We start from the raw sequence: 12,986 nt of genomic DNA on the forward strand, positions 1-12,986 counted from the left end.
AATTGCCACTCCTGAGCTCCCAAATCAATTTTTCAAGTTTTGAGACTAAACCCTCATTTTGCCCCTTTTCTAAACAGTGGAACATCATCTGCGGCTCTTGGACCGCACCTGCGATCCCGCTTCTGCGGAACTCAAGTCGCATCTGCGACATTTCATTAAAACCCAACTTCCGCACCTGCGGCTCACCTACTACACCTGCGGTCTCGCAGGTGCGTTTGCCTTCTCGCACCTGCGGTTTCTGGAGCCTGGCCTAATCCCGCTTCTGCGGTCACCCAAAATCACCCAGCGTAGCTAAAAGAACTGACATAATTTTATTTCGAGGCCGTCTTCACACTGCTCCGACTATGGTCCAAATTCTAAAGCTTAAACTCTCATTTAGTAACTAAGTATCCCAAAACTCTCCGAAACTCCAAATAAATCCTCCCCACAACTCACAATAGCATAAACAAACACAGGGAATGCAGCTAATAGGGGATCGGGGTGTAAATTCTTAAAATGACTGGCCGGATCGTTACACTATGGGATTAATCCGAAGTCCATGCTTGTTCTTTTCTTTATCGTCTTTATTTTATTTCCTTTATACTTTTTTTTATTAATCAGATCAATTTAATCCACATATTTTTAAATCACGTTTATAAATTCAACTGTATCTTTTTTGCGGGTAGACAATATCAAAAATGTGGGGTAAGTACAATGGCGGCTCTTTGATAAATGAGTATTTAATCATTTATTTAAATAAAAATAAAGGTGACGATGATGCTTGTAGTAAGAACTCTTAATTTTAAAATTTTCCTTATGTTTTAACTTAAACTTTTAAATTATGCAATCCAGGTTCTATTGTTCCTCTCTTGCCTTGATATTTTAATAGTTTGATATTTCAGCATAATTGTATCTCCTTACTTGCCTATTTGGTTCTTGAATCTTTAGTTAGTATTTGCTCGAGCATTGTCAAATTAATTGCATTAGTGATAGCTTTGCCTACTTATTTATATTGTTATCTACCTATTTACATCTTTATTTCAGATATTTCTGTTCTAGTTTTGCACACTTTCTTTGTGACCTTTAGTTGTAGATTATAGCTTCCTTTAGCTCTTATATTGTATTTCTTCACCTATTTTTCTATTCTTTAGTGGTAAATTATAGTTCTTTTAATTCCTTTACTTTATTTCTTCACCTGTTTTTCTATTCTTTAGTTGTAGATTATAGCTCCTTTAGTTCCTTTATTTTATTTCTTCACCTGTTTTTCTGATCTTTAGTTGTAGATTATAGTTTTCATTAGTTCCTTTATTTTATTTCTTCACCTGTTTTGCAACCTTTAGTGGTATATTATATTTCGGTAATTCATTTTATTTTTGTCGCTTGTTTTCGGGATAGTGCTTGCGTAGTGACTCCTAGATTATAGTGGCTTTGGTGAACGATAGTAGGGTAAGGTCTTGTCCTTGGGAGTGTCAGCGCGAGGGAGGGGGTGCGAAGGGTAAGGGGGTAAGAGGGCTAAGGGAGCTACTAGGCTGAGAGTGGCATCTTGGAAAATAGGATCTTTTACTGAAAAATCTGTAGAGTTAGCGAAGATTCTCAAGAAAAAAAAGATTAATATATCTTGTTTACAAGAAACTAGGTGGGTAGGAGATAAGGCACGGGATGTGGTCAATTTCAAACTTTGGTATTCTGGGAGGGTGAGAGGAAGGAGCGAGTAGGTATCTTGGTTGATAAGGACCTCTGTGAACTAGTGGTGGAGGTTAGGAGGGTGAATGGCAGACTGATAACTATTAAAGTAGTTGTTGAAGGTTTTACTTTGAACACAATCAATGCGTACGCAACCGAAGCAGGCTTGGATAAGGAATTCAAGAGGCGTTTCAAGGAGGATTTGGATAAGATGGTGCATGGAATCCCACATACCGAGAAGATTTTCATAGGAGGAGATTTCAACGGTCACATTGGAGTGATGTCTATGGGGTATGATGATGTGCATGGTGGCTTTGGTTTTGGAGATAGAAACAGAGGAGAAACGTCCCTGTTGGACTTTGCTAGAGCATTTGATTTGGTGATAGCAAATTCGAGTTTCCCGAAGAAGAGGGAGTACTTTGTCACCTTTCGGAGTTCGGTGGCCAAGACTCAGATTGACTATTTACTCTGTAGGAAGTCCGATAGAGGTTTTTGTATACAAGGTCATCCTGAGTGAGAACCTCTCGACCCTTCATAGGCTCCTAGTCATGGACCTCGAGATCATAAGGATGAGGAGGAAGAGGGCGATGTATAGCCAACATAGGATCAAGTTGGGAGCCTTGACGAAAGCTAAAGTGCAGGATTTGGGGGTCAAGCTGGTGACTATGAGGACTTGGAAGAGTAGTGGGGACGCAAGCACAATGTGGACTACGACAATGCAGTGCATTAGGGAATCCGTGGGAGAGGTATTAGGGGTATCAAAGGGTTACTCTGGTGGTCACAAGGGAGACCAGTGGTGGAATGGAGAGGTGCAAGGAAAAGTGAAAACCAAGAAAGCAACGTATCTAAAGCTAGTGAAAAGTGTAAACGAGCAAGAGAAGAGGGCGAATATGGAGGATTATAAATTGGCTAAGAAAGAGGCAAAGCTAGCAGTTACGGTGGCTAAGACTGCAACTTTTAGTCATTTGTATGAGGAATTCGAGGGTCGAGGTGGGGATAAGAGATTGTTCAGGTTAGCCAAGGCGCAAGAAAGGAAGGCGCGTGACTTGGACCAAGTGAAGTGCATCAAGGACGAAGAAGGTAGAGTTTTGTTGGATGAGGGGCTTATATGTCGGAGATGGCAGGCCTACTTCCATAGTCTCTTGAACAAGGAAGGGGACAAAAGCATTGTACTGGGTGATTTGGAACTCTCTGGGAGTTGTTGTGACTTTGGGTATTGTAGGTGGGTCAGAGTTGATGAAGTTGAGGGGGCTATACGTAAGATAAGCAGCGGCAAAGCGACTGGGCTGGATGAAATTCCGGTGGAGATTTAGAAGAGTGCAGACAAGGCAGGGTTGGAGTGGCTCACTAGGTTATTTAATTTCATTTTTATAATGAAGAATATATCCGAAGAGTGGAGGTAGATCACTATGGTTCTTGTATACAAGAACAAGGGTGATATCCAAAATAGCAATAACTATCGGGGTATCAAGCTTCTTAGGCATACTATGAAAATCTAGTAGAGAGTGGGGAGCTAAGGGTAAGGAAGTGTGTGCCTATTTCCATGAACCAGTTTGGGCTTATGTCGTGGCGTTCTACTACATAAGCCATCCACCTTATTGGGAGATTGATGGAGCAGTATAAGGACAGAAAGAAGGATTTACATATGGTGTTCATCGACTTAGAAAAGGCATATGATAAAGTTCTGAGGGAGGTTTTATGGAAATGTTTGGAGGCTAGGGGGTACCTGTTGCCTACGTTAGGTTGATTAAGGAAATGTATGATGGTGTAAAGACCCGAGTGAGGATGGTTGGTGGGGACTCTGACCATTTTTCGGTTATGATGGGGTTGCATCAGGGGTCGGCACTCAGCCCTTTTTTGTTTTCTCTGGTGATGGACGTACTGATGCTCCACATCCAAGGGGAGGTGCCATGGTGCATGCTATTTGCAAATAATATTTTATTGACTAACGAGATGCGAGACGGTGTGAACACGCAATTAGAGGTATAGAGGCAGACTCTGGAATCTAAAGGTTTCAAGTTGAGCAGGACCAAGACAAAATACTTGGAGTGTAAGTTCAGTGGTGAGACTCAAGGAGGGAAAGATGAGGTGAGGCAGGACTCGCAGGTTGTCCCTAGGACAGGAGTTTAAAATACCTTGGGTCTATTATTCAGGGGGTGGGGATATTGATGAAGATGTCACACATCGTATTGGGGCGGAATGGATGGAATGGAGACTCGCTTCCGGTGTTTTGTGTGACAAGAAGATGCTACTGAAACTTAAGGGTAAGTTCTATAGAGTGGTGGTCAGATCAACATTGTTGTATGGGATGGAGTGTTGGCCAGTCAAGATCGCTCATGTCCAGAAGATGAAAGTAGCAGAGATGAGGATGTTGCGATGGATATGCGGGCATACCAGGTTAGATAGGATTAGAAATGAGGTTATTCACGACAAGGTGGGTGTGGCCTCTATTGAGGAAACGATGCGAGAAACGCAGCTTAGGTGATTTGGGCATGTGAGGAGGAGGAGCACAGACGGCCTAGTGAGGAAGTGTGAGAGGTTAACACTGGAGGGACTACAGAGAGGTAGAGGTAGGCCAAAGAAGGAGAGAGGAGAGGTGATTAGGCAAGACATGGCGTAGCTTCAGCTGAAAGAGAACATGACCCTTGATATGAAGATATGGAGGTTGAGGATTAGGGTAGTAGAGTAGGTAGTCTAGAGTGTTCATGACAGTAGTATTGGTACACAGTCTCGCTTTTTGTTGGTAGTAGGTTTTTATGACTAGCCGTTGTTTTCTTTCATTGTTGATTATCATACTATCTTGTTATTTTTATTCTGCTTTTATATGGCTTTTTGGTACTGTTCCTTCTTGTTTATATTTTCGTTGATGTAGTGCTTATGCTTTCCTGAACCGAGGGTCTATTGAAAACAACCTCTCTATTCTCACAAGGCAAAGATAAGGTTTGCGTACACACTATCCTCCCCAGACCCTACAGTATGGAATAATACTGGGTATATTGTTATTGTTGTTATTTTAGATTAGAAATTAGGAAAGAGTTATTTAATGGAGCTAATTCTTGACGTTGTTATCAAAATCTCTAATGTATACATATTACTAATACTTATCATACAACGATTCACGATCTCTTAATAGTTAGTGCATTATAGAACAAAACACTAATGGTCTGTTTGATTCAGAACAATTGTATTCTGGAATTCTTTTGGAATTATAATCTCATATGCTATATTGGATCAATAATACCAAATTTTTTGTATAAAATTTATATCGAAATTAGCTAATACTAATAGGATAAAAGTTATCCTACATTTTATGTCGAAATTAATATCCTAATTACCATAATCTACATCTACATCTTCTACAATATATTAAAAGCAGGAACCCCTTAATTAAAAGGTTAAATTACAATATTATCCTTCTTATTTATCTAAATATCTCATTTAAAAAAGAAAAACTAACGCTTAGGAACAACCCAAATGAAAAGGCTACAAACGCTGGGAACACTTAACAGTGGCCTGCAATGAAGCATCCGAAAAGGAAAATGGCGTCAAAAGATCAAGAGAAATCACTCCGATTGGTATTTCATATTGATGACTTAAAGCAATTGGCGGGGAACTTAACAACAAGTTCTCATGTACCCAACTAACTTCCCTCAATCAAAGCCTTCCAGCCTTCCCAAACCCTTTCCGTAGCAGACATGTCTTGTGCCTTCATCTCTAATCTCACCGAACAAGTGAATTCTATTTTTGATGCGGCTCTTATTAAGATTTTAATTGCTTCCTTCTGACTGATCTGAATATTAGTTTGGAGAATTAAACAATCCAATTGTTACTGAAGGTGTCTATACATGAAGTTACAAAAATTACTGGTATTACTATTACACTGGTGAATATAAAAAGGGGGAATTACGCTCCTTGTCATTTGGCCCAATAGTCCATAAAAAAGGCTCATATTTGAAGCTCTTACCTAATATGGCTCAGGTTGTACATAATTTGAAAATTATTTTTCACCAGTTAGTCCACCCTATTTAATTATTTTTTTCTTTTCTTTTTCTTCTTCCTCTTTCACGACTTTGCACCCCAAAATTTCTCTATCATTATATATATTCTTCAATTCTCCTTCCAGATTCAAAGTTGATAATCACTATTAAGACGAGAAGAAAAAATACCACTTAAGAGAATTATTATTTTTGGAGTCACCATAAAGGTCATTCGAAACTTCAATTTCAGAAATTGGATTTTTCGATTTTGTTGGTTGTTTGGATTGGGTGTTAGCCCAATTGATTGAGATCGTCAAGGGGAGTTCAAAACTCAAATTTGAAGTGATTTGGAGCAAATTTGAGCTAGATTTGAGTTGAATTTTAGAAGATGCCCAAAGAAAAAGAAGAACCAGTGAAGCTCCATTAATAAGATTTATTTTTATAATAGTGTATAATATTGTATAAGTAATGTATAATAGTGTATAAACACCTCCGATACATTATTTTATACAAGGCTGATACATTATTTACAGGTATTTCGTGGATTTCTCACCTTTCTTCTTCTTCTTCTTCTTCTTCTTCTTCTTCTTCTTCTTCTTCTTCTTCTTCTTCTTCTTCTTCTTCTTCTTCTTCTTCTTCTATACCTATATACATGGTGTATCACTAACATTTTCACTACTGTACTTATACATCTTTATACACTTTTATACAACTATATATATAATATACCTCTTTGTATAAAAGTGTATAATATTATATAAAAGTGTATAAGCATCTCTGGCGAATTTTTTGTAAGATTTTCACTTGCAATTCTTGATTAAAACTATTCCAAATCTTCACTAAATGACTTCAAACTTTGTATACAGTCTACTTAGATTAATTATAATAAGTTCAAACAATACCTTCTCCATATTTTTCACAAAATCATATTCAAAAACTAATAAGATTAGTATTGAAGAAGATGCGATTTTAGATTTCTCGCGCCTGTTTGTGAATTTTCGTAGTTGTGATAGGTATGTAGAAACTTGAGGAGAATGGAAATAATTCACGCTTGAAGATATAGAAAAAAAAAACTGGAAAAAAAATTAGATCTAAGCTTATTGATATTTGGCTACACATTTATAAATTTGTAAGTGAGCTAAAATAATGCAAGGTCAACTTATGGAGTGCATTATTATGTAATTTTGTCATATAAAAAATACAGTAAATTTAGAAAAGGTAAAAGTTTTTAATACCAAAAAAATAAATATATAATCTAAGACATTCATAGGTAAATGAATTGAAATCCAATTGTATAAGAGTTTATAATGACAAAACCAAATAAGTAAAAGCATTTCGATTCTCTTTGTAGTTTATAATGAGAGTGTTAATAAAGAATCTTTACTGTTGCAATTAATTCTGATGATAACTATAAATTTAATGACTTGGCATTTTCTAATTACTGTAGACGAAAAATGAGGGAGAAAACAAAACAAAAAAAAAATTGTTGGTCTGAAAGAAGTACCACGTAATCTAATGGTCCATCATTTTTTTGGACTCCCTAATGAATTGTTTTACTGATTTACTAATCGTGAATTTTCAAACATCTCACGAGATTGGCATAGAAATAAATTAAAAATATATTTTTAAACTCTTTAAATTTTAAAAAATAAAATGTGGCAATATTTTAAAGTCTCTTGTTGACAAGTGTCTTAAATAAAACCATGGAGCCCTTCTAGAAGCTATGAGAAATATGGCAAAATGCTTTTGAAAAGTGGCAATTATTTTGTTACTTTCTTTTCCCTCAACATGTTGAATCCATGCACATGTCCCTATAAATAGGCTCTCAATTAAATAAGAAAACAATGATTAGCAAGACAAAGAAATCATTCTACTTCTTTCCTTCTAATTTTGGTCTTCATCAACTTTCCTTTGTTGTTTTCCTTCTCAAAGTTTAGTAGTTTAATCTCTTTAGTTCCCCTGTTTTAACTAGCTGGGTTTGTAATTATAACGACCTGATCGATCGTTTTGAGCTCTAGAGCGTTGTTCGGCGGTTTGAGGCTTTGAGCAACTTCACTTCAGGTATTATGACTTATACGCGTGGTCGAAACTGAATTTCGGAAGTTCGGAGTCGATTTGGAGAGAAAATTCTCATTTCGGAAGCTATAAGTTGGAAGAATTGACTAAGGTTGGATTTCTGAGTAAAAGACCTTGGAATCGGGATTTGAAGGCTCCAACAGGTTCATACGATAATTTCGGACTTAGGCATATATCCGTATAGGGTTTTGGATAACCCGGGAGCATTTCGGCGTCTATTGTAGAAGTTAGCATTTTGGAAGAAATTCATAAATTTGGGTTGAAGTGCATTTCAATGTTATCGATGTCCGTTTGGGATTCCGAGTATGGGAATAGATCCGTATGGTGATTCTGGTATTGGGAGCGCGTCCGGATCTGGATTTGGAGGTCCGTAGGCCATTTCAGAGCCATTTGGTTAGAAATTTGAAGGTTTTTGAGAAGTTTGACGGGGAGTGAAAGTTTTGATATCGGGGTTGGATTCCGATTTCGGAAGTTGGAGTAGGTCCATAATGTCAAATGTGAGTTATGTGCAAAATTTGAGGTCAATCGGACGTGATTTAATAGGTTTCGGCATCGAATGAAGAAGTTTGAAGTTCTAAAGTTAATCAAGCTTGAATTGGAGTGTGATTCATGATTTTAGTGTTGTTCGATGTGATTTAAAGACTCGACTAAGTTCATAATGTATTTTGGGACACGCTAATATAATTAGTTAAGGTCCTGGAGGCCTCGGATGGATTTCGGATAGTTAACGGATTGGAATTTGGACTTGGTTAATGGCTGAAGCATCAGATTTGCTGGTGTCTTGTTTCCTTCTATGCGTTCGTGAAGGTATTCCCGCGTTCGCGTAGAGGAAGTTGAGGGCTTCTGGAATTTACCCTGGAGGCACCGCGTTCGCGAAGGGTTTACTGGTGAGGCAAGGTAGTTGTTCTCCGCATTCGCGTAAAATGGATCGCGTTCGCGAAGGTCTGGCCTGGTGTGCTTCGCATTCGCAGGAGGAACCTCGCATTCGCATAAGAGAAATTCTGGGGCAGTGGCTTGTGTGCTTCGCGAACATGAGGAAGGTTTCGCGTTCGCAAAGAAGAAGGCCAGCACCTGGGCAGATTGTTTTAAAATGGGGGTTGAGTTCATTTTACCATTTTTCACACGGCTTGGGCGCTTTTTGGAGCTCTTGAAAGGGATATTTTCGTCATCTATGTCAAGGTAAGTGATTCCCACCTATTGCAAGTTAAATGCATGGTTTATATATAGATTTAAACATGGAAATTAGTAGAAATTTGGGGTTTTGGTGAAAAAACCTAGAATTTGTATTTTTGGATTTTGACCACGATTTTGGACATGAAACTTGGAATAAATAAAAAAAATATTTGAGTTTGTGGTATTATGAGTAAAGTTTATCTTCGAAATCCGAGCACTTGGGCTCGAGGGTAATTTCTATCAACTTTCGAGCGGAGTTGAGAATTTTTATAAATTGTTAAATTTCAAGCATTGGAGTATATTTTTAATTACTTTGCACGTTGTTTGACTAGTTTCGGATTGAACGGCACCAAGTTGGGGCTTTAGAGCGAAATTGTGACCGGAAAGTGGGTTTTAAGACGAGGTAAGTCTCTTTTCTGACCTTGTAAGAAGGAATTAACCCCATAGGTGAACTAAATTATTATGTGCTTCTATTTGTGGGGGGCTACGTACACACGAGGTGACGAGAGTCCGTACATAACTACTAGCTATGCCTATGTCCGGGTAGTTCTAGGCTTACATCATGCCTTATTGATATTGTTATTGATTTATGTTTATTGTTTGCCTTGAGAATGAGCGGAATTGAGTTTGCTTATTAAATATTTTGAAAGGAGTTGAAATTGAGGAAAAGTTGGGATCTTAAAAGTTTTCATTTGAACTTCGCATTTTGAAAAGAATGGAAGAATACTATAATAACTTAAGAAATCTATGTGTGACCGCGTCGCAAGTATGATCAGCGAGCGGGCTAATTCCTTAAATTTATATTCGATCACGTTGCATGTATGATTCGCGAGTGGGGTAATAGATGCATCTATGGTTCCGGCCGTTCGACTCTCGGCAATGCACAATTTACGTTTATATTGGATCGGGCCGAATGTCCTTGGTGAAAATTCGGGTGTGATAATAGAACTGGAAGTCTCTTTTATAGTTGGTATAAATTCAGAGTTTGTGTGATCATGTGTTTTAAAGGAAGGAAGTGATTTAGGTTCTTAAATATGGGGAACACCTGTTCAGTTATTTCTTGTGCTGAGTCTTATTCTTGTATATCATGCTTAATTTGAATCTCATATTATCATATTATTGGACCACTAGTAAGTGTCGGAGTCGACATCTCATCACTACTTCTTCGAGGTTAGACTGGATACTTACTGTGTACGCGTCGTTTTCGTACTCATACTACACTTGCTGTACAAGCACATGTGTTTCAGTGGCCTTAAATGCACAACGGTGCGGTTGATACGGGGACTTAGGAGAGCTGCATCTTATGAGACGATCCGCAGCCAACAAAGTCTCCTTCAGAGTACTTATATATTCTTTTCTGTCCAATTTGTATTCCGGACGGTTATTGTATTGTATTTTAAATTCCTAGTAAATGCTCATTCACTTGTGACACCAAGTTCTAAGATGATTATGGGATATTCAGTATTAAGATTTGAAAATATTATTAATTATTATGTAAAGTTCATCTTTTTACTAGTTAAATTGAAGGAAATTTAATTTCGCAAATATTAAAATGAGAATTTAATTAACTACTTAGTGTTGGCTTGCTTGATAGTGGTGTCCGGCGCTACGACCTTTAATGGATTTTGGGTCATGACAACATGGTATCAGAGAACTAAGTTCACTTAGGTCTCACGAGTCATGAGCAAGTCTAGTAGAGTCCTGCGGATCGGTACTGAGACGTTTGTACTTATCTTTGAGAGGCTACATGGCTGTTAGGAGCACTTCCTTTCTTGATTCCTCATCGTGCGATTTGATTCCTTTGAGGCTTATGCCTTTGTTTCCTTCCTACTCAATCTTATGTGACGTGAAGCGCTTACTATAAATCGGGAATTGAGGAGTTGTAATGGTACTACAGATGTGGTGCGGGATGTTTCTCCCTATGTATTTGATTGGGCTATTGTCGTCTCCTTGCGGAAGGTTGTTCTGTCATTTCAGCTCGGTATAAGTATTACCTAAGGTTTTGAGATTTGGCATTGATTGTCATGACGATTCGTGTGTTGCTATCGCACAATATTGACATAATAGTAGGATGCTTGTCTATACGTTGAAGCAGTGAATGACTTGGAAAGATGGTTACGTAATGCAAGATTCAGAGATTCAAAAATTTTATTTCTGATGGAGAAAAGGCAATAGGACTATGAATGTTGAGGTTTGGGTTGACGGAGTAACTAGACTTGGTATTTTTGGTTGTGGTAGAACTTTCATCAATAATGTGGTGTCATCGCCCTTGATCGAATGTGTTAAGTTCGTTGGTGTTATGGTTCTCTTCAATTTGCCTTTGGGGCAGAATATTGTGAATGGTGCTGGGGAAGCAGCTATCAGAGTTCGCGATGTGTGGTGGTTCAGGATTGAGTCGGTGTTCCTGGTGTTGATGGCCCGAGAAAGATGATCTTCAAAGGGATTTAAACTGGGTAGTGATCTATTAGTTTAAGTTCTACAGAGAGGGATTTTGACTTAAGGCAATGACTGGGCAGCGAAGGATGAGGAAGGACATGTGGGAGGTGTCATACAGTGGCTAACTTCTAGAAGGCCAAGTGTGTGAAGCAGGAGTCGAGTAGTCGCTTAAAGGAGTGAGTTTGACCAAAGTGGGAGAGTGGCAGAGTAGCATGTGGGTTCTGTGATAGGATAGCTACATGCCTTGAGGAAAGTACGGAGTGATTTGGGATTCATGGTGAACAGTGACTAGGTCTACGGGCTTAATTTGAAGTATTGGCTATTATATGGCGGGAGATTGGATATAACAGAAAGGAGTTGCTTGATATGAAGAAGGATACAACATGACTTTGGATTTGAAGGTATTGTCGCACCTTTAGTTGATGTCCATGAGGAGTGAACAAACTTGTACAGCTGATGAATGAGCACGGGCTCAGGAGGGGATACTGATTTCATAGTATTTGTACCCAGTGCAGCAACGTTGGAAGATGTCGGCATGTAATTTCCGTAGGTGGGTTATCTCCTGTGAGCAAGCTAACAGTCGCGTGGTGTTGATGAAGCTTCTACAAATAATTCTACTGGTCATTCGGTAAGAGGTCGAATATGTAAATGTAGCTAGTGATTCAGAGTGTTCGTGAAATTTTAACAAAAGTAATTTCGAGGAATTTGGCGAGTTAATTGTGCAATATCATGTCAACAATGAAGGAAGAATGTTGGTGGGTTCCAGGTTATGCAAGGGTAGCTTCAAGATAAATGGGATTGTATGGTTACTACTTGTGAGGTTTTTGGTTATCGGCATATTGGTGGGTTGTTATGACTAAGGAAAGAGGACATCAGTGGTGATTGAGCATGGGATGTAAGGAATGTGTGATATAATTGGCCTTACCAATTTACGTTCAGGCTTTGAGAAGACTTAGGATTATGCTTCGTGTATAGGTGATTTACAAGAAAGGTAATCCAGCCGGGTGTTTCTTTGAGAAGGTGTTCATATGCTAGCAGAGCCTTGGAGTTGATTATATTGGGGACCAAGTCAGAGTAGGTGACCCTCAACAATGGTCTTAGTGGATTCAAAAGTTAAAGTGTGGTGCCTAAGGATTTCGAGTCCATAATATGGTTAGGTATCGAGCTTTGGCAGCAGATTATAATAAAGGAGCTTGAGGTGTTCTGCATTATCTCCAGTCTGCTGTGTAGTATAAGAGGAATATGAGGAAATAACATTGGATTTATAGAAGAATTATCAGAATGGGTATACCAGTTGAAGACGCTATTATGCACATAATGAGGGTATGAAATGGTTTGTGGGTTTTGAGACAATGTGGTCTTGTGAAATGGGGTCACTCAAGACGAATGGGGATTGAGTTCGCTATGTTGTGGATGGAGCTATTGTTATTCCTAAGGCAAGTCCAGGGTAAAATAGAAGAAGTCGGATCAGTTAGCAATGGTTGGATTGGCATGATGATGTCAATGATCATCTCCTTCAGCGTGTTGAGTTACTCATGTGATTCGTGACGATACGTACAAGGTTTGACGGTCGCTGTAATTGACTTTATTTGGAGGCTTTCGAGTATTATGGCTTGTTATGTGCAGATAGATCCCGGAAGAGTTATGATGGTTTAGACCACT

The sequence above is a fragment of the Nicotiana sylvestris genome, chromosome 8 (genome assembly GCF_000393655.2).
Source record: "Nicotiana sylvestris chromosome 8, ASM39365v2, whole genome shotgun sequence".
NCBI lineage: Eukaryota > Viridiplantae > Streptophyta > Magnoliopsida > Solanales > Solanaceae > Nicotiana > Nicotiana sylvestris.